The sequence below is a fragment of the Kogia breviceps genome, chromosome 16, assembly GCF_026419965.1.
Source record: "Kogia breviceps isolate mKogBre1 chromosome 16, mKogBre1 haplotype 1, whole genome shotgun sequence".
In the NCBI taxonomy this organism is placed as follows: Eukaryota; Metazoa; Chordata; class Mammalia; order Artiodactyla; family Physeteridae; genus Kogia; species Kogia breviceps.
The window spans coordinates 48,753,210-48,779,604 of NC_081325.1; the positions used below are offsets into that span (position 1 = coordinate 48,753,210).

Genomic DNA, 26,395 nt, shown 5'->3' on the forward strand with positions numbered 1-26,395 from the left:
ACAGAATAAGACGATTGGGAGAGTGACAGACATCACTGTCAAAATCCAGGGAAACACACTATGGAGGAGAAAAGAAGCCATAGGAACCTAAAAATGAACAGTGATTTTACATAAAACCTTCTGAAAGACCAGTTCAGAATGCAAAACATTATCTTCTTAAGACAGCGTAAGTACAACCTCTTCAATTGAAAACATTCGCTCTGTTTGTCTGACCCATCACTGCACTTAAGAGTCTCAGTTTCCTTGGTTATAAACTAATGGGAATTTTGATTAGATAAGCTTAAATAGCCTTCCCAGCTCTAACATTCTACAATTTCATGATTCTAACCCTTTACTCAACACTCCAATCATCTGCAGGCATAATATTACCCGGCAACAACACGGGGGAAATTCACCACGACATTTCAACTTTCATATTTGGTGCAAGAGCCATCGCACCATTCTCATTTTGAGCATTAAAACAGGGCATAAAATTCTCCAACCTCCCACACCCGCTTGCTAAATTATTGAATATAAACCATTTCTAGTAACTGGATTATAACTGAGCTCATAGCAATGAAAAAGTTTTTCTCAAAATAATATATATTATTATTATAATATACAACAGACATTTTTAGGAAATAATTTTAGGAAAAGCTTATTCTGTAAATCTTAAGTTGCCTATGCTTGTGCTGTGTAATTTAAGACAATGATAATAATTTTGTCCAAGTTTGTTTTCATGCTTTCAAGTTTTAATGAGCAAAATTTAATAATAAATAATAATAAAGAATCCAAGATTCCACCCAGACTAATGGGCTCAGTGTGTTATTACTGAGCATGAATATAATTTATTTTTATACCTATTCACTCATAAATTCAAGAAATAGTTACTAAATGTCTATTTCCAAGGCCTAAAATGGCCCCCAAATTAGCAGGTGTCCGTCTAGCCTTAACAGAGAGTTAGACTACAAAAGATTATTTTTGGTTGTATCTAATTTGACCAGGCTAACGTAGATATTATTGTTCTATTATATGAAGACCAAAACCTTTTTTATTCAGCTTCACTATGGTATGAGAACAACAGTACCTAAAATTATATTAAATTGGTTCATTTCATTCTTTTTTAATAAAAGATTTTGGTTTGCTAGTCCCTTCAAAGCTTGAGCATACACTTAAAGGAACAAAACATGCTTCTTCAAATCTTTCTTTATACAATATAAATTACAGCTCCATTCAGGAAATACAATAGTGCAAGGGCATTTTATTTAGCAACAATGAGAAAAGAAAGAAAATAAGCTAAACAATGGTACCAGATCAACTAAACAGGAAAAGGGGTTGATGTTTTATTGTTGTCTTTTTTTTTTTTTTTTGGCTTCCAAGCTAACATGGTTACTTACCCACCAAAAGAAAAGAATTAGAAAATATCAAAAGGAAGCATCCAAAATATCTACTGCATAAAATTCTAAATGACAAGATTTCATTTCAGGTGCTGAAATTGAGAAATAAGAATTTAAATATTCTCAGATATTAAGAAACAAAAGAAAAACCATAAACAGAGCAACTTTTATAAAAAGCTATTAGCATTATCTACTCTTCTAACTAGAACACTATTTCAATTTGTACCCGGTATTATCATTTAATTTCTCTGTAGAACAATGTAGGATGTTTCTTATTAGTATGGCATACCATATAGAAATTCTTTGTTGAGGCTGCTTTCATAAAATATCCCAGTTGGTTTGTCATTAAAATTATAAAATATGTCATTAAGCACAAATTATCAAACATAGTCTGCTTTCAAATATAGCCTTGATTAATTTCTCTCCAAAATTCTAATTTTGGAAATAGTGACTATTTCCATCACGAATATTTTCTTCCTAATTACACTTAGACACAAGGTTCTAACATAGGTTTATAAACCAAAAGCTGAGGTGCAATTCATCATTGTAGAAACATTTCATAAAGTAAATGAAAGAGTGCTTTTGTAGACTACGACAATACAGGAGGTAAACATGGAGCTTATTTGTAAATAGACAGCTTCTGAGGCATCAAGCTTCACTGAGCTTTGCAAACTGCTTAAGACTTCTGTAGATTATGAACACGAGTCCATACTTTGTAGGTATCTGCTTAATCCCTCACTAAAAAAAATTTTACTCCTTAAGCTGTTTTACAACAATAGAAGAAGAGCACTCCTCTTGTAATTCTGCTGTATATACCAGAAAGCTAGGAAGACCCAATACTAAGAGCCCCTAGGTGCTTTCAAATACTTGAGAACTACATAGCTTTTGCCTGAGCTTAAACCAAAATACAGAAAATGCTCATACAAACTAGGAAGGATCAACCAAACCTTTGGACAACAGACGTATCTTATTTGGGAACGTTAGACATGTTATGCATGAATTTATAAGTGTAAACATCACAGAGGCACGTGCTGGTTCCTATTTCACACGGAGCAGTTGAAATGCAGCCAGCATATCCAAAAACAATGCCTCATCGGTATAAAAAGGACAAAACCCTGATCATACCATTCATCCATTTACAGTGTTGACATAATATATTCTCATAGCCCATACCAATCACTTCTACTGTGATAATGTGGCCAGTAAACCATCCATAATTCCAGCTTCAAGCTGCACATACATACACGTAAGACCAGCAATACTGCATAAATATGTGTCCCAAACAGTTGAGGTATACGCTTCCTCCTCCTTTTAGGAAAAAGCAAAGACCTGAAAGGCTTGATCCTGAAATCATTATTAGAATTCATTTCTAGGCTTTTGGAAAGTGAAAAATGGAAACACATTGGTTCCGAGATATGAATCCATAAACGTGTAGCAATGGGAGAGCAGCCAAGAGAGGGAAGGAAAGCTGGGGAAACCATGGGAAAACACCAAACAAGCAGCACTTAGAGCAGTTAGAAATTAAATAAAAGGACTCCACAGATTTGAGAAAGTGAGAAAAGATATGGCTATGTTACCAGGAAACAGCCTCTAAGAGGCAGGGACACTGAAAAGACCAGATATCACAAAGAAAAGTTTTATGCACAATTAGGACAAGACAATTTTGTAAAAAAGAACAAAGAAACGATTTCATCCTAAAATTCTGTCCTTGGTCACTAACTACTCAACTCTTGATACAACATTGATGGACGACTCACAGCAGCATCCGCTAAGCATTGCTGTTGTTTTGTTGTTTGTTTGTTTTAAATAAAAGCCCATCAAGATTTTTGCCTGGGAGCAGTGACTTTAGCTGAATTTTTGCTGTTGATGACCCTGGGGTGGAAAAGATGATCAAACACTTAAACTATATTTTAATATTATCAACAGAAACAGAATTCCTTCTAAGGATGTGAAGCTTGAAGGGCACGCTGCATTTCTGTCAAAGAGAATGAGAGTAATTAATTTCATTTTCCAAGAGATGATATAATATTTCTTGGAGGGGGTCCACAATAAAGTAATTTTTCAGCCTTTCATACCTTAAGGAATAAATGCATAAACACACACAAAAGTCTGACAAGGTAAATTTAACAATATACGTCATTAAAAAAAGGTGTGAAAAACCTAAAGATAAATATAAATAGGATAACACTGCTGCATAATAATATCTCTTCAAAAGTCTGAAGGCCAGTTTGATTCAAAATAATCCACTCAATAAAATATAATGCACAATAGTCTAGTGAACACATTCCCTTCAGTGATCTGGGGATTATATGTGAGCTGTTCTAATGAGATCATCTTTTTCCCGAATAAACGTTTTAAAATGTAACTTCAGCTTTAGGCATTTTGTTGAATAAATGCAAAAATGTATCTAAAACTTTCTCCGTGTGAGTACTCAGAGTACCTGATGTGTTGTCTACAGTCGGCCATTGCCATCAGCTGAATCTTATTACAGTCCTCAAGGGAATATGGGTTTTTAAGGCTTGTCATGTATTTTGATCACCTGGTAATCTTAAAAGGAGAAAAAAAAAAAAATATGGACACCACCTCATCTTTGGAAAGCCCTCCAGAGACTCTTACGTTTGGTTGAGGACCACTTGGGTAATCTTCTGCTAAATGTTATCCAAGATTTATAAGCTGTTTTATCTTTAATGGCATCAGGGATGGTCAGAGAACTACCATAATATTTATGCATATACACACGTGCACACACAGACACACACACAAAAAGGATGTACCCAACTATCTATCCATCCATCCATCATCTCTCCATTCATCTATTCATCCAGCCAGCCAGGGAGCCAGCAGGCCAGCAAGCAGCATTTAAAGCATAAAAAGATTATGTTTAATTTTATCTTTTCAACTTTATAAAAGTTTTTTGAGAAATCATTTCATGGCAGCGTTTAGAAGATTGTAGAGTGACTTGCCTACTGTTACAAAACTCATGGCTTCACGGTTATAAGAATCTGCTGTATAGCTTGTTATGTGGTTATTAGAGACAGAAAATTTGATTTGGACACAAAAGACTTGAATTCATGACCTGCCCTGTTACTTATTAGCTGTACAGTCATGGTATCATCATTAAAATTCTCTAGGTCTGCATTTATCCACCTATAAAAGAGTAATATTAATTCCAAACTCACACAACTGTTGTAAAGATTGAATTTAGGTCATTAAGTGCTTTTAAGTAATACTGAGAATCGTGGGATGGAAGTAAATGAGCTTCCCCTTTTAGAACTAAAATTCCAAACAGAACCTGGTCTATTACTATAGCTCCATGAATTCAGCATAAGATATATTCTGAGGCAGGATCGCAGAATACAGCCACTGTAGAGGGGCAGTGTTTGCTAAACACCCAAACAGATATATGTTACAAAAGTAAGCTGAACATGTAGAAATATCGTAAGCATTTTCAGGTTCCACATAAAAATTTAAACAAACACATCCTCTCTTAAAATGCACAAGACAGTCATTTGACATTATTCAAATTTTTTTTCTCTATTTTTTTTTTAGCTTAATTAGATTGGCCCGCAGGATATGCATGTAATAGCTGATGGAATACATTTTAATTGCCTGGTCTGATTTGTTAACTCCACAATATAAATATCACCTATCAGTCCATAGTTCAGTGTGTATCCATTATGACAATAATACATAAATATATTTAAATAATTGTTTTGGGATGTTGGCTATTCTTCAGCAGTCTTATCACGAGATGAAATAGTAGACAGAGCCTTGTTTCTTGTGTCTTGGTAGAAATTTAGTTTATGTAAGTTTCACTGACTTGGTGAGTAGTCGAATGTGCACTTTCTATGCGAGGTGCTTAAAGAAACTTACTGTGCACTTCATGTAAAAAAGGGAATAAACTATGACTCCATATCCTGTTATCACTGAGCTTCTGTTACACTGCATTATTTTAAATGCAAATACACTTTATTTAAGGAGTAGAATTCCTCTTTGTACATGAAATTCACAATAGGTACACGTCTTAGTTTTCTACATTAGTAACTGAAAATTTAAAAATATGAGCACCAGGGTTCAAGCAAGCAACCTGGCTCAGCTCTGACTAGTCATTTTTGCTCAAAGTGTGAAAGGCACCAAACGTCAATTTGCCAAGAACCAAGTACTTCGCTTTCCTCTCTATTGTGTTATTTTACTAAAAAGAAAGGCCTATTTTTCAAAATTTGTCTCGCATGGGCCCTGATGGTCATCCTTCACCTTTCTTTCAAGCCCAGTGATTTTTCTTCCTTATTCTTCATATTAAGAGCAAGCTCTTAAAAAAAAATAATAATAAATAAATAAATAAAATAAAAAATAAAAAAGAGCAAACTCTTAACTACAATTGCTGTAAAAGTGTGAATTTGTAAACCTGATCAAGAAAAAATTAAAGCAAAGTATACTCAAGAAAGGAAAAACAAATTGTAATTTTTCTAAAAGTACAGATGAGAGAATAAAAGGCAACAAGTAGAAATAGCCTATGTGTACAGTCTGGAACTTGGTTTCAAAAGTACTGAATGAGTTAAAGGGGAAGATATTTCAATGAATATTTAATTCAACTGCTTTTTCTCAATCTCTCAAGTACTAGTTTACGAAATGATTGATTCCTTAAGAAAATTCAGAGCATATGCATAACATAATGGACTCTGTGCTTTTACATTTATGTTTTTAGGCCTTCACATTCAAATTGAAAATGCCAGCCTTCTAAGAAGATTCAATACAGGCATTTAAATTTATCCTAAATTTTCCTTATTTCCTAGTTATTATATTTTTCCATGACCTATTTATTTCCCAGGGCTTTCATGAATCATATTATTTACCCAAAGCAATCAGAATTTATGTTAACAGTTGACCGCACATCTGAAATTCTGCTTTGGCACTTATGTGTTGTAAAGTCAGGGTCATACCTGAGGTGGGGAGGATTCTCCTACAGGGTGGTAGAGGACTGAGGCATTTCTATTTGTGCATTTAAAAAATTAATAGCAGACATTCCTAACCAACGAAAAGACTAACAGACTTGTTTGAACATAAATATAATGTGTTACATGTAAATTAATATTGTGTTCTACCACATAACATAATCATTGAAGACTCAAATGCATTTGTTAGACGAGAATATTTGTGCTCAAGATATTAAGCCACTTAAATCTCATTTCCCTGGTCAAATGAGATAACGAAATAGTGTCACAACAATAAATGTCCAAAAAGGAAGTATAAGAAGTTAGTTTTGTTCCTATTTTCTTATATCTACTGTCAAACTGAACTTCACAAAAGCATGCAAATATGTCTTAAAAATAAATTTTATGAATCCAACTATATGACATTTTGGAAAAGGCAAAACTATAGAGACAGTAAAAAGATCAGTGGTTGCCAGGGCCTTGGGGGAAGGGAGGGGAGGGATGAAAAAGAGAAGCACAGGGGATTTTTAGGGCAGTGAAACTCTTCTGTATGTTACTGCAATGGTGGTTACGTGTCACTATGCATTTATCAAAACCCACAGAAGTGTACAACACGAAGAATGGACCTTAATGTAAACTATGGACGATACTTAACAATAATGTATCAATATAGGTTCATTAAATCATTAAATCTAACAAACTATTACACTAATGCAAGACTTTAATAATAGTGGAGACTGTGAAGGGGGGGTAGGGTGGGTACATGGAATTCTTAAGTACAATCTGCCAAGTTATTCTGCAAGTATAAATCTCTACTAAAAAAGTAAAGTCCCCTAAAGATTTTAAAGTAACTTGAATGTAATATTAATGCTACTGATAAGATTCAATTTTATCTATTATTTTGTTTACAATTCTTTGCAAAATTCATAAACCAAAACTATTATCATAACACTTGCAAATTTTTTTAAAAAGAGGTAACTGTTATAGACTTCTCTTGACTACATCATGGTTAATTTTTTTCTTCTTTTGGTTTGAAATTGGTATTATTATTCAGTGACTGACGGAAGATATTAAAGTTTCACTATACGTGAGAGGAACATGTCTTACAGACTTTTAGGGATAAAAAGTTCATTTCAATCTTCACCCTAAGCCACAGTCTTAGTCAAGCGCCTGAGGCAAATGTTCTGTGCTAGTTACATATTTAAAAATATGCAATAATGTTTACCATTCTCAAACAGATTAATCTTGTCTGCTACCAGATGGACTGTGCTTCTGATTTCACAAAATATTCCCCATAAAGAGTTATTTTTATAATGATATTTTTCATAGTACTGGAATACATCAAATTTCAGAGACTAGAAGATGACCTCAGAGAGGCTGAGATACCCAATACAAATGGAAACCCTAACATATTACAAACATATAAAGCAATAACACAATCTTTTTATGTAAAGGGAGGTATATCTGCAAAATGTAGGTTTTACTTTTTGGATATTTAAAGCAAGCAAGTAGTCCAGAGAAGCCTGCATATGCTTCTCTACTCATAGAAAATGCCTTTAAAGAGAGAGATCAACATCCAAGCCAAAACAAGACAAGTAGCAAAGTTGAGAGAAATCCACCTTTTCTCACTTACCCCTGGAATCAGAGGGAGCTACCATGGGAATGTGGCAGAAGTAGAAAAGCAATAGTGTTTAAATGCTCCAGAACTTGTTCACCAGCAGTGGATTTCACTCCATCCCAGCCCCCTACAAACCAGCAAAATGCCCTCATGCAAACCAACTCTTTTAGCTTCATCTTTTGGCTTCCTGGTAAATGGGGTATAGATGCACGCAGGTCTTTCTAAGGACCTGAGAGGGTGAAACTGTCTAAAGGTTTTTTAAAGTGGTCCCCTGTTAAGGTGCAACTGCCACAAGGCACACATAGGCGTACGTAATTAATACGCTTAGGTGTAGGATTAACTGTACAAATCCAGCCCCTGTTGATTTTACCCATCGAGATGAACTCTGAGCAAAAGGGGAGAAGGGGCAGGCTAGAGCCTCAGGGAAGACAAAGGCAGGAACAGGAAGGCAGAATGGAAGACAACTGATCTGATTGAAAAAGAGGACTTGCCAGCCAGACAAGACTCCTGCTAATCAGCTATGATTTACAGTGACAGGGGAAATAGCTCAGTATTCCTCCTGGCTGGGACACAGAATTCTAAGAAATAAAGATTTTTAAAATGATACTAGTAATGCTGACAAGCTTGTAGTAAAACAGACACTTTATTATGCTGCAGGACAGCAGTGTAAATGGATACACACTTTCAGGAATGCTGGTGAGCTGTGTCTCAAGAGTCTTAAAATACCTTAAAACAAGTAATAACATTTTTAAGAATGATATAAATGAACTTATTTACAAAACAGAAATAGACTCACAGATTTCAAAAGCAAAACTTATGGTTACCAAAGGGGAAAGGTGGGGAGGGATAAATTAGGAGCTCAGGATTAACATACACACACTACTATCTCTAAAACAGATTAACCAACCAGGACCTATTGTATAGCACAGGGGACTCTACTCAATATTCTGTAATAACCTATATTGGAAAAGAATCTGAAAAAGACTGAATATATGTGTATGTATAACTGAATTACTATGCTGTACAGCTGAAACTTTCATGACATTATACATCAACTATACTCCAATAAAATTTTTTTAAACAAAGAATCTAGGGCACTGCCATCTCCCTCTCTCTCTTCTTCCCTCTCTCCCCTCTCCACATATATGTAAATACGTCTATTCAAAGTCTATCCCTAATCATTCTATTTTGAAAAACAAAATGCTATTTTGAAAAGCAAATTCTCAATCAACACCAGTGTTGACTTTCAGAAATCACCAAAGAGAATATGCTTTAAAAAAAGTCAAGGAATGTTAACACAGATTTAGTCATGATTCCTGTGAAATGACCTCACAATTTTGTGTTGGCACTGTGAAGAAGCTTTCAAAAGATGGTCATTCTGTTAGGAAGATGACATATGTATCAACCATTTCAATTTTATGCAAATAAGTACATTTTTCATAAAATGTGATTTTGAATTTGTTTTGCAACTAATTCGTATATTAAAATATTATAACTATTAAAGTTAAATTATCTACAAGTTTATATATTCAAGTTGGTTATAAAACTTTCCTTCTGGGATACAGGGCATAACTTAATGCAGGGACTTGCCTTTAGACACAGAGGGCAACTTGGGATTTTGACAAAGATATATACACAATTATTTAACTTTGCCTTATTTACAGGAATAATAGTTAGAAACAACAAAGTGGTCATAAACACAAAATAAAATTTGGAACAATGATTTTAACCCTAACTCTGAACCAGAATCATACATGGAACATTTTAAAGGTACACAGGCCAGAGACGAAATAGGTCTGGGATATGGTGTAGGCACCAATAGTTTAAAAAGCATCACACGCGGCTACAATGACCAGCCAAGTTTGAGAAACAATACTCAGTGTCATGGGGAACTATTACCTATGTAATGTTAAGTTTAAAAACGTTAGGATATAAAACTGCCTATAATAAATGAGTTTAACTTTGTTCCACCAAAATACTTTTCTACATGAAAATAATTTTTAAAAGGCTAGAAAAAATACTCCAGAATGGTAATAATAACTTCTCCATTTGGTGAATTTGTGGGTGATCCATGTTTCCTTTTTTACTTCTTTCCTGTTTTCCATATTTTCTACAGTGAATCTACTACTTTTTCTTTTTTTTTTTTAAGATTTTTTTGATGTGGAACATTTTTAAAGTCTTTACTGAATTTGTCATAATATCGCTTTTGTTTTATGTTTTGGTTTTTTTGGCCACGAGGCATGTGGGATCTTAGCTCCCCGAACAGGGATCGAACCTGCACCCCCTGAATTGGAAGGCAAAGCCTTGACCACTGAATCGCCAGGGAAGTCCCACTACTTTTAAAATAAAAAGAAACAAGTGGGCTTCCCTGGTGGCACAGTGGATAAGAATCTGCCTGCCAATGCAGGGGACACAGGTTCCATCCCTGGTCCGGGAAGATCCTACATGCCGCAGAGCAACTAAGCCCGTGCGCCACAACTACTGAGCCTGCGCTCTAGAGCCCGCGTGCCACAACTACTGAAGCCCTTGCGCCACAACTACTGAAGCCCGAGCGCCTAGAGCCTGTGCTCCACGACAAGAGAAGCCACTGCAACGAGAAGCCCGCGCATTCTCTTAAAATCTCAATTTGCCAAGGGTGTTACTACTATCAGTCCTAGATTGTTGGCATGGTTATTCTACATAAATTAACGTATCTACCTATATACCTTGCAATTAAACTAAGAAAAAAGTTAAATGTAACTGGTAACTAAAAGTATGCACGTGTAGTAACCCTAGTGGGTTAAAACTATGAATTCTTCTGGAAACCTCAAGCTTCCGCATCACAGTTTACTAGGAAAACATTCTCATACTTGAGAAGCTAATGTCAACAATTATATAACAATGTATGGGTACTACAAAGCTTTGTATGTTTCTGATGAAAAGCTTTCACGCAATAAGTATTTAGTCGCCACTACTGTATAATCAGTACAACACTGATAAATCTGCGGATACTGCAAAAGGATTTTAATCTTGACCATGATAGAAGCAACTCTTCCCCCACCCCCGTCCCCCAGAGCTTTAATGAGAGTTTCACCACTTTTCTAGTGAACTGCATTTAGAAAACATGAAATGGTATGAACAATGGGGCATGTTTCATTCAACCTTGTGCTATGAAGAATGGAGGACATTTTAAATGAATTTGAGAAAACAAAATTATGCTCTTTAAATCAACAAGTAAACATTCAAATAAGTATTACAGAGAACTTGCAATCATAAATTAGTTAATTCAATACCAATTAACTGAATAATAATGATTGATTTTTAAAATACAGGAAAAGTAAATATACTTAATATTTACTACAACATTATCTGGTAGAATTTTCTCCTACAGTTTTATAAATAAAGAAATCTCATCTCCCAGAATTTGAAAGAACTGTCCAGGGCCACAGTGTAATATGGATCTGCGATCTAAACCTAAGAGTGATTCCTAAGACTAACTTACCTGCCCCCGAATGCTGCCCTTATCAGCCCTGAAAGATGGAAAAAGAGTGAGAACCTGTGCCTTTGAGAAATATTTTCTTGCAGTTCATGTGAAATTAGTATCTGACAATACTAGACTGAAGAGAGTATAAAAATGAGCGCTGCTTGCATAGCTGTCTGGTGGGCACCAATTCACTTTCTCAACATACCTAGCACACAGCAAATTTGAGGGCATGAGGCAGGCATCAGTAACCCACTTTACAATGTCTATTTCATGTTTATTTCCAATTTGTTTTCCTATTAAGTTTTAGGATAACCACAACTAGAAAACATCATTCTTAGGAAGAGCATCCTGAATTTGGTGCTCTGGCCAAACTGTATGTGATATAAGTTTGAAAGAAATGAGAAAAGATGGAAAATCTAATTAGATTTGTAAGCAACACATTAGAAATGTAAGTGAAAAACCACCAGCTCACCATCTATTTAACTTCTTTTGTTTCTTTTCTTGTAAACCAGACACTCAGAAATGAAAAAAAAATGCTTCATTTTTGGCCAAAGATGCATGTTCCTTGATAAAAGTAGCGTAATAAAGTGTAAATTTGGTAAACGGAACACTAAGCGAGAGGCAACTCGGTTTTGTAAAATGAGTGCTTGCCTGAGTTTTAGTAGAGGTTCTATTTTAGGCAGGTAGCTTACTCATCATCTCTCTTCCTTTAATTCTAACTGAAAATGACTTTGATTATGCTTTTGCACAGTCACATGTCTGTTACCACCTCAACCTTTACCAGATTCTACCTGTCCCGATGAGATACCACTCTTCTATGCTTCCAAAGCACTCTAGGTGTGTGTGTCTTTTCTCTAACCAGGCTGTGAGCCCACACCACTTTTATTCAACTCTTTTGTCACCCAGCACCTATCAGAGTCCCTGGAACAAGCCCCAGTTGCTCTCTGAAGCACTTACTAATTCTAAAATTCAATAAATCTATGAAACTTAACAAACAGTAAATATACTTATTAACTGTAACATAAAAAAATTAGCATTGTAAGTTTCCATCTGCCCATTCCTTCATTTAAAAAGAATTTAATTGATTGATTGCCATTTTATTAATTCCTCTCACAAAAGAACAGTTTCATCTGCATATCTGACATTCTTTCTTACAGCTAAGGGCTCAGTTCTCAGCCTGGGTAATTTTTCCCCTAGGGGACACAGCACTGAATGTCTGAAGACATTCTTGATTATCACAACTGAGGGCAAGGGTGACAGGTCCTTCTCTACAACAAAGACGAAAGATCAATAGTGCTGAGGTTGAGAAACCATGCACTGAGCTACCACCCCTTTCCTTCTATCTTTTTCCCTCTACTGTCCTATTTTTTCCTTTTTTTAAAAAATTTATATTATTTTCCTCTCATTTATCCCTCCTCAACTTCCTCTATATGTATTAATCAGGTAAATCTATCTATACAGTTAAAACATCAGTAGATGCATCTCTGTGGGCAAGTGGGTATGGTTTATATATTAATATGAATGTTAGTTAACATGCATACATTCTTGTGACTTTTACCATACGGTACACTTAAAAATTACAGGAGGGTTACGTGTGTGTCTGTGTGTGTGTGTGTGTGTGTGTGTGTGTGTTGTGTGTGTAGTGAGAATGTGCACAAAAATAACTTGAGGAGTTTATGATCTATGTATGCAGATGTGTGTGTGTTCACATGCCTTGATTTTATAAGTATTTACTGTTTACCTCTCATATTTCTGCTTAGGTACATAAATAGAAGAAGGCAGATATATTTGTTTTGTGTAAAAGTCAAGGGGGACTGGGGTTGAGTCAGAGAGCTGAAGTAACAAGTACAGTTGATGATCCGAGCTCCGTTAAGCATCTGCCTTTCTACTGAGGCTTTTGGTATCAGCCAAAGGATGGCTACTCTGTCTAGGCCTCAAACCTGAATCATCTTCACCATATTTAAAGGTGAAATGGCATGTATCTAACACTTACCGATATGTGTACACGCACTGTGATATATCCATTGAATCCTCACATCCCAATATAGGAAACTATCACTAATCACACTTTACACATACAAAATAGAGACTTGGAGAGGTTAAGAAATGTGCCAGTGGCTCTACAGTGGTAAGTGGCAATGTCAAGACACAATGTTGAGTGATCCCTGACCACAAAACCCATTGCCTCGACTGTAATGCAACAACTGATCTCCACGTCTGATTCTATACGGTATGCCTCCAGTGGGTCAGGAAAGACTGAAATCACTGTATCAGTGCCATAGAACAGTTTCCTTTAATTTCACGCAATTTAAAGATGACTATGTTTCATAAAAAAGCAGCTAAAAAGGTTAAGTAAAAGCTTTCATGGACTTCACAAACATGTATTAACAGAATTGTTTTTCCTTCACTGGTTTCCTTATATCTCTAAGAAAACAACTGTACGTTATTCAATTATGCATTACTGCATATGTAAGAAAAAGAAAAGAATCAGGCATATTAATCACTTCTTTGATTTAAATAATAGAACTTTAATTCCCATGAGATAAAGTTACTCTGTGTTTGTGGCTTGAAATGATTCCTGTGATGAAATCTCAAGCACATTATTAAATAAATAAGCAAACTCACATTTACATAGTTCATTTTCTCCTTAGCATCAGTACCTTCAGCTGCAGTAAAATAGCCAATGTTCAATTATCTACCGTCTTATAAGGGATTGCAGTATAAGTAATCCCAAATGACAGATAATCCAAAAAGCATTTATGTTGGGTTTTAAATTCATTATATGATTCCAGCAGATTTACTGCCATAATTATATTCTTTTTCTCAGGCTCATATTAAAATTCATTTGTATTTCTTGAGCACAAGCCAACTGTCAGCAGAAGGGAGGATCCCAGATACATGCTAGATGACAAAAGGAAGTTGATTTGCTATTAGCATGTTTTTCCCATAGGTAATTGACATGAAGATAATCAAGAGCTGGTTGTGAAATTGCATTTCATATTTATTAAATGTCTTATATGATTAATTTAAAAGGATATATTATAACACTATAGCAGACGTGTGAAGGGCATGGGCTATAAACACTAATAGACTTAGGTTTGTGCCCTGGCTCTGCCCCAGTCTGTGACCACAAAGCAAGTTGCTTATCTGCTAAACTGTAGTTCCTCACTTACGAATGGTGTTAATATTTCTACCTACATTTGAAAGGAATTCTGAAGATTAAATTATTGAATGTACACTGCCTGACACAAAGTACTCAATTAAAATTGTGGTTGTATTTTTTGCTGTAGCTATTATTTTTCTCTATTTTACTCTAGTGCTAAAATTAGAGACGACTATATCTGATAGTCTGTAACAGTTTAGCTTCCATAAAATGACACTGCCTTGATTATTCAATAAATTATATTAGCACACTATAGGGTCAAATGTTGAAATTTGTTCATTATCTTCTGCAGAAGCCAGTTGGACATATTTATGATATAACTACCAAAACCAACTGGAAAATATTACAAACACACAATTTCTTGTTTTCAATGCTTGAGGCCATATACGTTAAAACTTTTAGGACTTTAGGAAGGTAATAGCACATGGCCAAGAGGGTTCGGAGTGGAACTGCATTCTCAGACATATTAATATTTTGGCAGTAAAGCAAAAGAGCATTTACATCGAGTTAGAAATAAGGACTATAAATATCTGCACATTGGTTTAGTCCAGATTTTAATTCTAAATGAGTTTTTTTTAAAATTTTTTAAAATATTTGTTTTTGGCTGCATTGGGTCTTCATTGTTGCACATGGGCTTTCTCTAGCTGTGGTGAGCGGGGGCTACTCCTCATTGTGGTGTGCGGGCTTCTCATTGCGGTGGCTTCTCTCGTTGCGGAGCATGGGCTCTAGGCACACAGACTCAGTAGTTGTGGCACACGGCTTAGTTGCTCCACAGCACGTGAGATCTTCACGGACCAGGGCTTGAACCCGTGTCTCCTGCAATGGCAGGCAGATTCTTAACCACTGCAACACCAGGGAAGCCCTAAAGGGGTTTTTTTCTAATGTTAAATTTTCCTAACTTTTAACAGTTAAGAGATTGTGAAACTGGATTAAATGATACTGATAATATCAATTCTACATTTTTTTCATTAAAGCTGTGTTACACATCACAGAATTATAGGTTAAGATAATTGAAGAATAAAAAAGTCCTTCTCTTGGTTTGCATAAAATGGTGCTGGATAATTTCTTGCTAGTGCAACTCTAAACAGTAATTCCAGTTCATATGATGACTCCTTAATTGTATAAAAGATATGGCAGATATCCTGATTTGCAGAAAGGTGACATGTAGATGGCATTATCCCTTTCCCCTTTATTTCAATTAGGAATTGATTTCTTTCATTATACTTTACTGGTTAGCTAGATTAAATTATTAGATTTGAGTTTTAATATGCTGGAACATTTTTTGATACTTTCCCTGGTCAGTAGATGAGATAGAACCTAAGCAATACCATATGAAAAGGGGGTGGGGTCTTAAGAGAAAACACTGATTTACACTTTTCCTACAAATACACACAAATTATATCAGATTGTCAATAATTCCCCAAGATGAAGTGAAAAGGTAACAGAACAAAGGTAACAAAAAACATACAATAAGACTATATTTAAATGTAAAAGACTCTACATTCTGCAATTAAGTAGTCTAGTTTTTTACGGCTTTAAAATCTTTTAATATTTTAGATTTTGTTAATACCTTAAAACTGACAAATCTTGAATATAAGAATATAGAAGTTGAAACTGAAAGAATGAAAACAGACTCACATAGCTATATGAATACCAGAAATATACTGTAAACTCATATAATTACTATTTCGGGCTTCCCTGGTGGAGCAGTGGTTGAGAATCCACCTGCCGATGCAGGGGACACAGGTTCGTGCCCCGGTCCAGGAAGATCCCACAAGCCGCGCGGAGCGGCTTGGCCCGTGAGCCATGGCCACTGAGCCTGAGCGTCCGGAGCCTGTGCTCCGCAACGGGAGAGGCTACAACAGTGATAGGCCAGCGTACCGCAAAAAAACAGGGACATTTCATTTTGACAAAATGACCTCACAAACAGGAATACATATAATTGTTCTCAATTTATAACCACCAGAAAACAGCCTTAAAAACATAAAGGGCTAAAAATGAGAAATAGACAAATCCATAATTATAGCGTGAGATCTTAGCACACCTCTCTTAATAGCTGATAAACAGGGAGCCAAAAGTATAGAAGATGAAAACAAAAAAACCCCAACACAATTAACAAACCTACCTTAGTTGATCTGTTTACAACGATATACCTGGTATCTCCCCAATAAACAGTGCTTTTCAAGTACTCTGAACCTTTTACCAGAATTTGACCACAAGGTAAGCTGCAAACTAAGTCTTAATAAATCCAAAGAGTTAAAATTATTCAGCATATGTTCTCTGACCACAGCAGAATTAGGCTAGGTATCAATTACAAAAAGATACCTAGAAAATTCCAAAACACTAAGAAATTAAAAGTACACCTTAAAGTCAGCCTGTGGGTTGAAAAACTATGAAAAAAATAGAAAATAATTTGATTCAAATAAGAATAAAAATATGATACATGAAATCTGTGGCATATAGCTAAAGGTGTGATTAGATGAAAACTTATGCTAAAACATAATTACAAAAGAAGAAAGGTTGATAATCAATGATCTAAATATCTAAAGCAAATTTATCTTAAATAAAGGATAGGAAGAAAACATTTAGGATAATAGAATTAATTAAATAGAAAACAAATGTACAACAGAGAACCTAAACAAAACCCAAAACCTGTTATCTCAATAGACCAATAAACTAATAAACTCACAGTAAAACTGTTAAAGAAAAAAAGAGAGAAAAGGCAGTCATTACCAATATCAGGATTAAGAAATGGGGATGTCTCAATTAAAAACATAATTAAGAGAATGTTAAGAATAGATTTATGCTAACAGATTTAAAAATTCTGATAAAATAGAGAAATTGTATAATAAGTACAATTTACCAAAAGTGACACCAAAAAAATGGAAAATCGAAGTATCTTATATCTATTTCAGAAACTGATTTAACCTTCTGACTTAAAAACTCTAGGCCCAGATTTTGCTTCGTGAATTATTTCAAACATATTATGATGAAATAGTTTAAAAATAACCCAAATCATACGCAAAATCTTCCAGAATTAAAAAAAAAAAGGAACACATTTTAAATGTTATTATGAGGTTGGTATACTTGTGATCAAAACCTAACAAAATTCAAGAACAGACAAAACTAAGCTATAGCTTTAGAAGCCAAGATAGTCATTATTTTGCAATTGGGTAGTGACTGTGATGCAACGTGAATGGGACACATAAATTCCTCTTTTTGGATCTGGGTGGTAGTTACGTGTCTGTGTCACTTTGGGAAAATTTCACAAAAAGCACACTTGTAATCTGTGAACTTTTCTGTATGTATGTTATATATCAAATTTAAAACAAGAAACATACCTAGAAAAATAAATGAAAGAGCCAAGTCCTTATATTAGACCTCACTGCAGGTCAACAATAATCCATAAAACATTATGTGTGAATTGTCTGAAGAATAAAGTTGTTACCTTGATACACTATTATTCAGAGTACTTTTTCTGCACATGTCCATCACAGACAATTATAAGAAAAAGAGAATGCCTTGCTGAAATCAAACCCAACTACACTGATGGCATCTTTCCAATGCCAAAAATGTGAAAAATAACATTTGATGTGATTTCTCAGGAAATCCATTTAAGTATATATGGATATCAATATTCTTTCTAAATACCAACCTAAACTATGCGTTTAAATAATACAATGTCACTTTCAACAAATATAGCAGTAAATCTTTCCAGAGTTTAATTTTACGTTTTGAAAATTATAAAAGAAAATCTGTCCAATCCTCTGTCCAGTTTCTCCTCAACTTTTCCTAGATTTTCCATAATCATCCTGCAATTACACAGGTAAGATTTATCAGTATACATATATGTAATGTATTCAGCACTTAACATAGTTCCTGGCACCTTGTCCTTATAGGTACTCATTAACAGTCATTAAATGAAGGAAGGGATGGACTTCATGACAAAGCAGACAGTCTCTTAACGATTTATCTTCCATTGAAGACTTCAATTTCCTCTGAAGAAAATTGGTCCCTCCGTTTCTAAAAGCTAGAGAATTCTTCTTCGATGGAACAAGTATTGAACAGTTCTAACTCTTCCCTGTCTCTGACTAACCTACCTTTTATAACTGAAATAAAAAAGCTCCTAGTAGAGCCACACTGATTACTCTATGAGTCATAGAACTTCTCATTTATTTTGAACCAGAGTAACTTCTTTTGCTGTTTGCAGCACTCTAAAACTCCAGCTTTCCTACATTCTCCCCCCACTACCATGTCCAGTATTTCTTTTCCACCATTTACAAAATTCAATATAAATTTCCATTCTCCCCAGGCTGCCATCTTTTTGACATCCCTTTTTATTCAGAACCTAATCAGAGCATCATCAGTTTCACCTCATTGCTTCCTTTTCCTATAACTGTAGCAAGTCAGAGATTTACCAGATGTCCTACCACTACACTCCAATAATATTTTACTTATACGAGTTAAACAATTTACACATTATATCATGGATTTTATAATAACATTGTAAAACACATGTCAACACAAATTTCGTTCCATTCTACAGTCATCATTTTTCAGATATTTCCCATTTTGAAGTCCACAGCTTGCTTTTTATTCTGGTACAGAGGAAAGATATTCTCAAAAGTACTTAAAGGTAGCTAGAAGTGTGTGTGTGTGTGTGTGTGTGTGTGTAGATCAGTGGTCTTAGACACAATCTTAAAGTGATCCTTTGTCCTCATGCCTATATGATCATTCAGCTGTGTGAAATGCATAATGTCAGAACATTTGCCTTCAGAGCTCTGAGGTCTCAGCAGAGAAAAATATAAGGTTAAAGCAGAAATTAGTGTGAAGGGATGTTCACTGAAAACCACCTAGAATTAGCTACAAAGAAGGTTTCCCTCTAAACCCTGCCATCCTTTTGTTCCATCAAATGTACTTTTCCCCCGACTATCCTAGCCAGAGTCTTTTCTTCTCCAGACTTCTTTTCACTCCCTTGTTGATAACCTTTTTATTTCCTTTCTGGTCACCTTCATACTAAAGGTAAGATTCTTTAGGGGGTCGGGGAAAAACCATATTCAGCATTTTACACACTATATAAACAAGTACAAAACAGAATACTGTATTTGATGTGATCAGATTTTGCTTATCATCTATTACTACTTCTCACTTATATCTCCCTGAAACACAGGGGTGGAACGTCAAACTCTCATATAGTAAGGTTCTAGATTCTGCCAGTGAAATGCCCTCATGCAAGTATTAGAAGTCAGAAGTCAGAGCTGGAGGTCATCTTCTGGCTGGGGCGGCTGCTGACAACAATGCTCCATGTTGTAGGGTTGAATAATTTATCTGAGAAGCATTTGTGTCCACAGCAGTAACTGCAATACCAGGAGCTTCCCAGTCTCTGCTTTACAGCTATGATGGTGTGTCCTGAAATCAATGGTAGAGAGGCAAACCCACCTTCAACCCCTCCCTCTCTTCAATAGATTACATCTAATGCTCTACATTAAATTCCTGGCTGCTTGAAATTCCACTCAATTCCGAGAGTGGTTACCATTTCCTGTGTTATAGTCTGCAAACCTGTTAGGAGATTAGAAAAAAATATATGAATATAGATAAGAAATGTAAAGGAAGGTGTAAAACGCACAGTTACCCATCACCAAGCATATGCATTCTAAGTTCTTTAACACAGCATAAATGATAACCGTTGACAGTCCCACACCCACCTCTCATATCCCTCCACTCTCTCTGTCTCAAAGTGCATGGAGTTTACTCACATTATTGAAAATTCCCGGCCCCTTCACACATTCTGTTACACCTCTGAAAAGAAGTACACAATTCTCTCCCAACCACTTTTTCTCCACCCTCAACTTTTCCCTAACTTCTAGACATCTTTAAGATGAAATTCAGATGTCCCCTCTTCCAGGAAGCTTTCTCTGAAACTCACTCTAGTCCTATTAGGAGCTTTCTTCTTGTGTCCAACCAATTTTTCCACCTACCATGCTGTATTAAAATTATCTTCCCATGTATATGGCCCTCTTAGAAGACTGCTGAGTCCTTGCAGTGTGGGACTACATTCAATTAATATTTGTCAAATGAATAAAAGAGAGAATGAGTCTATATTTTTCATTGCTCTGTCTGCCTGAGGAGGCTAATTTTATCAGTTCAAAAAGACATCCCCCATTTGGTACAGTGGAAGTTTACATTTTTGTAGGGTTCAATTTTGAAAGGGAATGAGGAAAACTCCATGGAATGGATTTCATCAGGCTTGAGTCAAAGCAAGATTTCCCAGAGAAACTTTCAATTCCCCCCGTAAGCTATTTCCCTAAGTATGGAACACTACGTACTTAGGTCCCCCACCCTATAGAAAGGGAAACGATTCTAACAAGTCCTATGTGCGGTAAATGATGGCATTTTTTGGTCCGGATTTTATGTCTGGCCATTCTCACTACAAATACATTTCAAAATTTAATCTACGCACCTTATGTCAGCACCACCCACCTTCACCCTGTATAAACTCATTTAGTGGCCAAAATTTCTCACTTAGGTCTTCAAGTCCCTTTCAGTATAATGACATATATAAACGCAAAAGTAGAAATGAAAAATGAAAAACTGTAAGTTTCATTCAGTATTTTGAACTCCAGTGTCTGCAGACAGTTTATGGATTACGGGACTCCTCAGTCCTTACCTGAGGACAGGTGTAAGGCGGGCAGGCAATCATGCTAGAACTGGGACTGGAGAGATGGACTCTGCCAGGAACCTGGACCAGTGTCCAAAACAGAACAGGGAATGGGAGTCAGACTCCACGGATTAGAAGAAAGGGGATTGAATCTGGGAGCACCTAGGAAGCCACCAGCCATTGCTGGATCTTGCCAAGCTCTGGATTAGTACAGTATTTGGTCCTTTATGGCCAGAACCCTCTTTGACTGATCAATCATTGTTCTACCTGTTCTTAAATAGTTTTGATATCTCACTTGGCTAAGATATCCTCTTAAGTGGGTACGAGAGAGGTAAATGGAATGAGGAAAAGAGGGAAGTATTAAGTATTGTCTGATAAATTTTTGAAACAATCAGGAAAACAGAGTCAAGCTTTTAGGAGTAGATGTCTCAAGGCTCAGCTGTGGGAACCAAAATAATCAGAAGAAATGACTGAACCTTCATGAGAGTAGAGATTTTTACTTCCTTCACCGATATGTGCCCAATATCTGGAATGTTTGCTGAATAAATGAGTGGAATGAGGCTGGTGCTATTATATGCTTTCCTTTATCCCATTTGCTTATTTCTCTCTTGGTATCTCCTTTGGTCACTGAGAACTGACCATTGCACCTACCATATTTTCATGGTTTTAAGCCTAAAGCAAGACTTTCATTATGTCAAGTTTGTGTGTTTATACTTTCATTTATGTCAAGTTTGCACATGGGTAATAACAAATACAAGCTGAATCACATTAAAATCAAAGGTGAAAAACTAATCACCTAATTTTACCACAGAACATTACAACGAATTCAGCAACTGATCTAAATGAGTGATTTTATTAGCCTTGGCCATTTGATAATAGCCTGTTAAAACAACCTAATCAATGATCAATTTGACCTGGTTTGCTCTCATCTCTGCTTCCCTATTAAGAACTTCCATAAATAGTCAGAAAAATCACTTTAGTAGATTTAACCTCTAAAAATAAATAAAAGGGAGGATAAGCCTAAACATGAAATGAGCCAAGAGAATCATCTGTCAGACACTGAGAAGAGAGGCTTCCTAAGAAAGCTTTATTAAATGTGGTCTGAGATTTCTATCATTTTATCATTAGCCTAATTTTAAATAGATGACGATGTTGAAAATATTGTTTGTCAAATTTTCTTTTACTTTACTTTTGGTACGACTGTTGTGTTTCTACTTCTAGAAACAACGTGCAACTTACATATAACACAGCTTAAAATCAACTTACATCGTAAGTTCCCAAACAAAAGTATATTATGTAATCAAAGCACTGGGAAATGAGCTATTAAAACCCAACTTTATTATTCTTTCCCTACGTCCATATTTGTTTCTGTGGATTTTTCTGAAAACTTTTGCTCAGCCTAAACTCTTTAGTGAACTATTTTAAAAATTATAATAATACATGAACTTGAATGTGTTTTATTTCTGCTCCAAGTAAAAATATGTGAAATGAAAAGATTTGATACTCCTTAATAATTCTCAGAGGAAAAAAACGTAGGGTTATGAAATATCAGTAATATGTATTAATATGTTTCAAAATATCTAAAAATAATTCACACTGATGATGTTTTCAAAAGCTCTACTATAGCATTTAAATTAAGAAGGCATTCAGAATTTATAATGAGTAGTAAACATATGGCAACCACTCAAAAGAAGGCACTGAAGCAAATAATTCATTAAAAATGCAAATGAATACAAGTGAACATGGTTAGAAAGGTTACTATGGAAGTGGAAAAGGCAAGGTTGAGGACTGTTCACTGGGGAGAATTCTGATGAGGTCAAGTGCAGCCTCCGGAGCTGTGGACGACTTATTAAGGAAGTAGCAGTTCTGAATTTTTATTACTGAGCTTTGCTCACACTGTGATGATTTCAGATAAGGTTATTTATGAATTCTCTGAATATCTGACCTTGGGACTTTTATGGACACTAGATATATCACTTTTTATGGGGGAAAATAGGCAGTTCTATGAAGGTAAATCATTCAGATTACTGAAAGAGAAAAGAGGGGAAACATCCCGTGAAACATTTGATGCCTGTTCAATAAGCTTAAGCAATTATGCACTACAGTAAATTAGAATTATAAATCAGTCAATCTTATTAGAAGCCATAATGTCATGTAAAATAAATGACATGATGCCCTTTTTACAATAAAATTCAATACTGACAAATTCAGTTATTTAGGAAAATGTAACTGCAGCAATGTCAGTCTATTCTGAATTATAGTATGCCCAATAATGAACTTGTATTTTCTTTAGCACAGAGCACTGACTTTATACCAAAGGAAAGTAGGTACTCGTACAGGCTTGGGAAGCAGACAAGGACATCCTATGACACCGCCCACCAACTTGGCAATAGCCTCCCTCAAGTGAAACCATGACCAGTTCAAGTCATCAGAACTAAGACGTGGGACAATTGACTGTCACAACTTAGTAATTATATTCTTTTATTTTCTTTATTATCAAGTGATAATGAAGTTTTCAGTGAAAGCTTTCTTTTAAGTAAGAACTTACAAACACTATCCTTTGGATTAGATATTATCTAAAGAGAAATTTTAAGAACAATAGCTCCTTGTCCTTATTATGTTGCAAATATCTAGTCATTGCTAAATATCAGATTTTAATTAGGAATTTCAATGATGAGATATAAAATAAAAACATGATTAAGAGCAGCTTAAATGTTGTTTACTACACTGTTTCAACAGCACTGGTCATCTGTTTCAACACTGGTCATCTTAATTTTTCGTATATCATCTGCAGAAGAACACTTATTAGAAGAGAACACAGTAATTATTGCCAAATTAGAAAGACCACTCAATATTAAAAAAAGAATTGTATCAGTAGATTTATTTTTATAATATTTGAAATAAGCAAAATAATGCAATTAATATAGGTAAGCATAATAAATAAATATTAAATTTATATGAACCATAAGAAAACAAACATCCATAAATTAGTTTCTTGTCTAATATATGCCTTTATTCTCTTTTAAGGTTATAAGTTACCAGTTTTACAGCATCCTACAAATTTTGATATATAGTGTTTTCGTTATCATACAATTCTAATTATTTTTAAAATTTCCATTATAATTTACCTGATTCATGAGTTATTTATAAAGATGTTAAATTTCAATGTTTTTTTACATTATTGACTTCTAATTAAATGCAGTGGTCAGAAAATGTGGGCTGTGTGATAGGAATTTCAGAACTTTGATGAGGCTTGCTTTTATGGCATTTTTTTTTTTTTACATTTTTACAATTTTGAAAATTTTGAAAGAATGCTTATTTTCTAAATTATTGATGCAAGGATCTATATATTCTATTCCATTTACCTTATGAATTATGTTATAGAATTCATCATTATCTTTACTAGTTGTTTCTTACTGACATGAAAATAATTGACAAAGGTATACTAAAATCTCCCTCTGTAGGAGAACTTTCCATTTTTTATGTTTAAATCAATTCTGCTTTATATATTTTCATGCTACTTTTTTTAGCTGCCTACAAGTTTATAATTGTTATATAATCCAGATAACATGTACTATATGTAGTGAAACTCTATCACTATCTAATTATATTTTCTGTACTTAAGTCTGAATGATGATACATTTCCATGGTAAACTTGTCATCATTCCTTTACTTTTAATCTTTATATGTTTTTATGTTTAGGTATTTCTCTTGTAAACCATACATAATTACACTTTAAAAATCAAACTAACAATCTCCATCTTTTGGCTTTCATGCTTAGTCCAATGCATTAATGTTCTATTGCTGAATAACAAATTACTGCAAACTTAGTGGCTCAAAACAACACAAATTTATTATCTCACAGTTTTTGTGGGTCAAGAATCTAGCACATTTTAGCTGGGTGCTCTGCACAGGGTCTCATAGGCTAAAATCAAGATTTCAGCTAGTCAAGTCCTTTTCTAGAGGTTGGATTAGCATGCACCCTTGGGTGGGGCAGACAGGAAAACTTGGAGGTTGGCCAGAATGCAGCTTATCACATTCATTTACATTTATTATAACTAGTGACATGTGGCATTATTTTTATCATCTTACTTTTGGCTTTCCATTTGTTCTGCCTTTCTTACCTATTTGTTATCATTTCTGATGTTAAAAAAAACACATAGAAAAAAAAGATGCCTATACTTTTTTGTTTGCTTCTTGTCTTATACATTTTTTTCCATTCTACTGGGTTTGGAAATTATGTACTGTACTTCTATTCTTTTAGTAGTTACTCTTGAATTTTTACCAAGCATAATTAACAATGTCATAGAGATATAACATAAGGACCTTAGGAAACAAATTCCCAATATCCTCTCTAAACTTAAATGTTATGATAGTCCAACATTTCAGTTCTGTCATTATATAAAAATCCTACAAATTAAATATTAGTAGTAGTATCTCAAGAAGAAAATTTGTGTGTAAATTTATGTAATGTTCACCAACTTCTTTGGTCATCATTCCTTTTTAGATTTCAGATCATCCTTTTGGGATCATTCTATTTCTTCATCCTTTTGGGGTCATTCTATTTCTTCCTCAAGTATTAATATGTCAGAATCTTTTAGTTGAATACTTTAGGAAGTCCTTTACTTTAGGTTCTTGGTTTTTGTTCACTCAAAAACGTCCTGAGTTTTGCTCATACTTTCGGAAGCTATTTCACAGAATTTTAGTGAGTGATAACACAACTTTATGCTGACATGTTCTCTCAGCATTTTGAAAATACTATCCCACTGTCTTCTAGCTGCCATTGTTGATACTGAGAAGTTGGATGTCTCTATTGGTATTTCCTTTGTAAGTGATATATTTTTCTTGCTATTTTTATGAAGTTCTTTGTCTTTTTTTCAGTTTTGACATTGTAGTTTATCCAGTGAGTCAATTTTACTTCTTATTTTTAACAATTCTATTTGTTTCTTGATCTCAGTCAGCCCTAGTCTAATACTGACATTGTTCCCAGGGTAATTCCAATATTAACCTCTTGATATTTTAGTGTGCATGTGTATGTGTGTGTCATTGTGTTGACTGGGAAGGGAACAACTAGCAATGGTGGAAGGACCTGAAAAATCTCCCCTATTTTTTCTCTTCTCTAATTGTTTTGCAGTAGGATGACTTCTCAGAGTATTTACTCCTCCATACTACTGGAAATATCACTG

General features: G+C 34.8%; 1 protein-coding gene across 7 annotated transcripts in view; it reads right to left on the reverse strand.

The window, feature by feature from the left end:
* Window positions 1-26,395, reverse strand: part of KLF12 (KLF transcription factor 12) — a 479,922-nt gene that overhangs the window by 190,758 nt on the left and 262,769 nt on the right. The window lies entirely within an intron of this gene.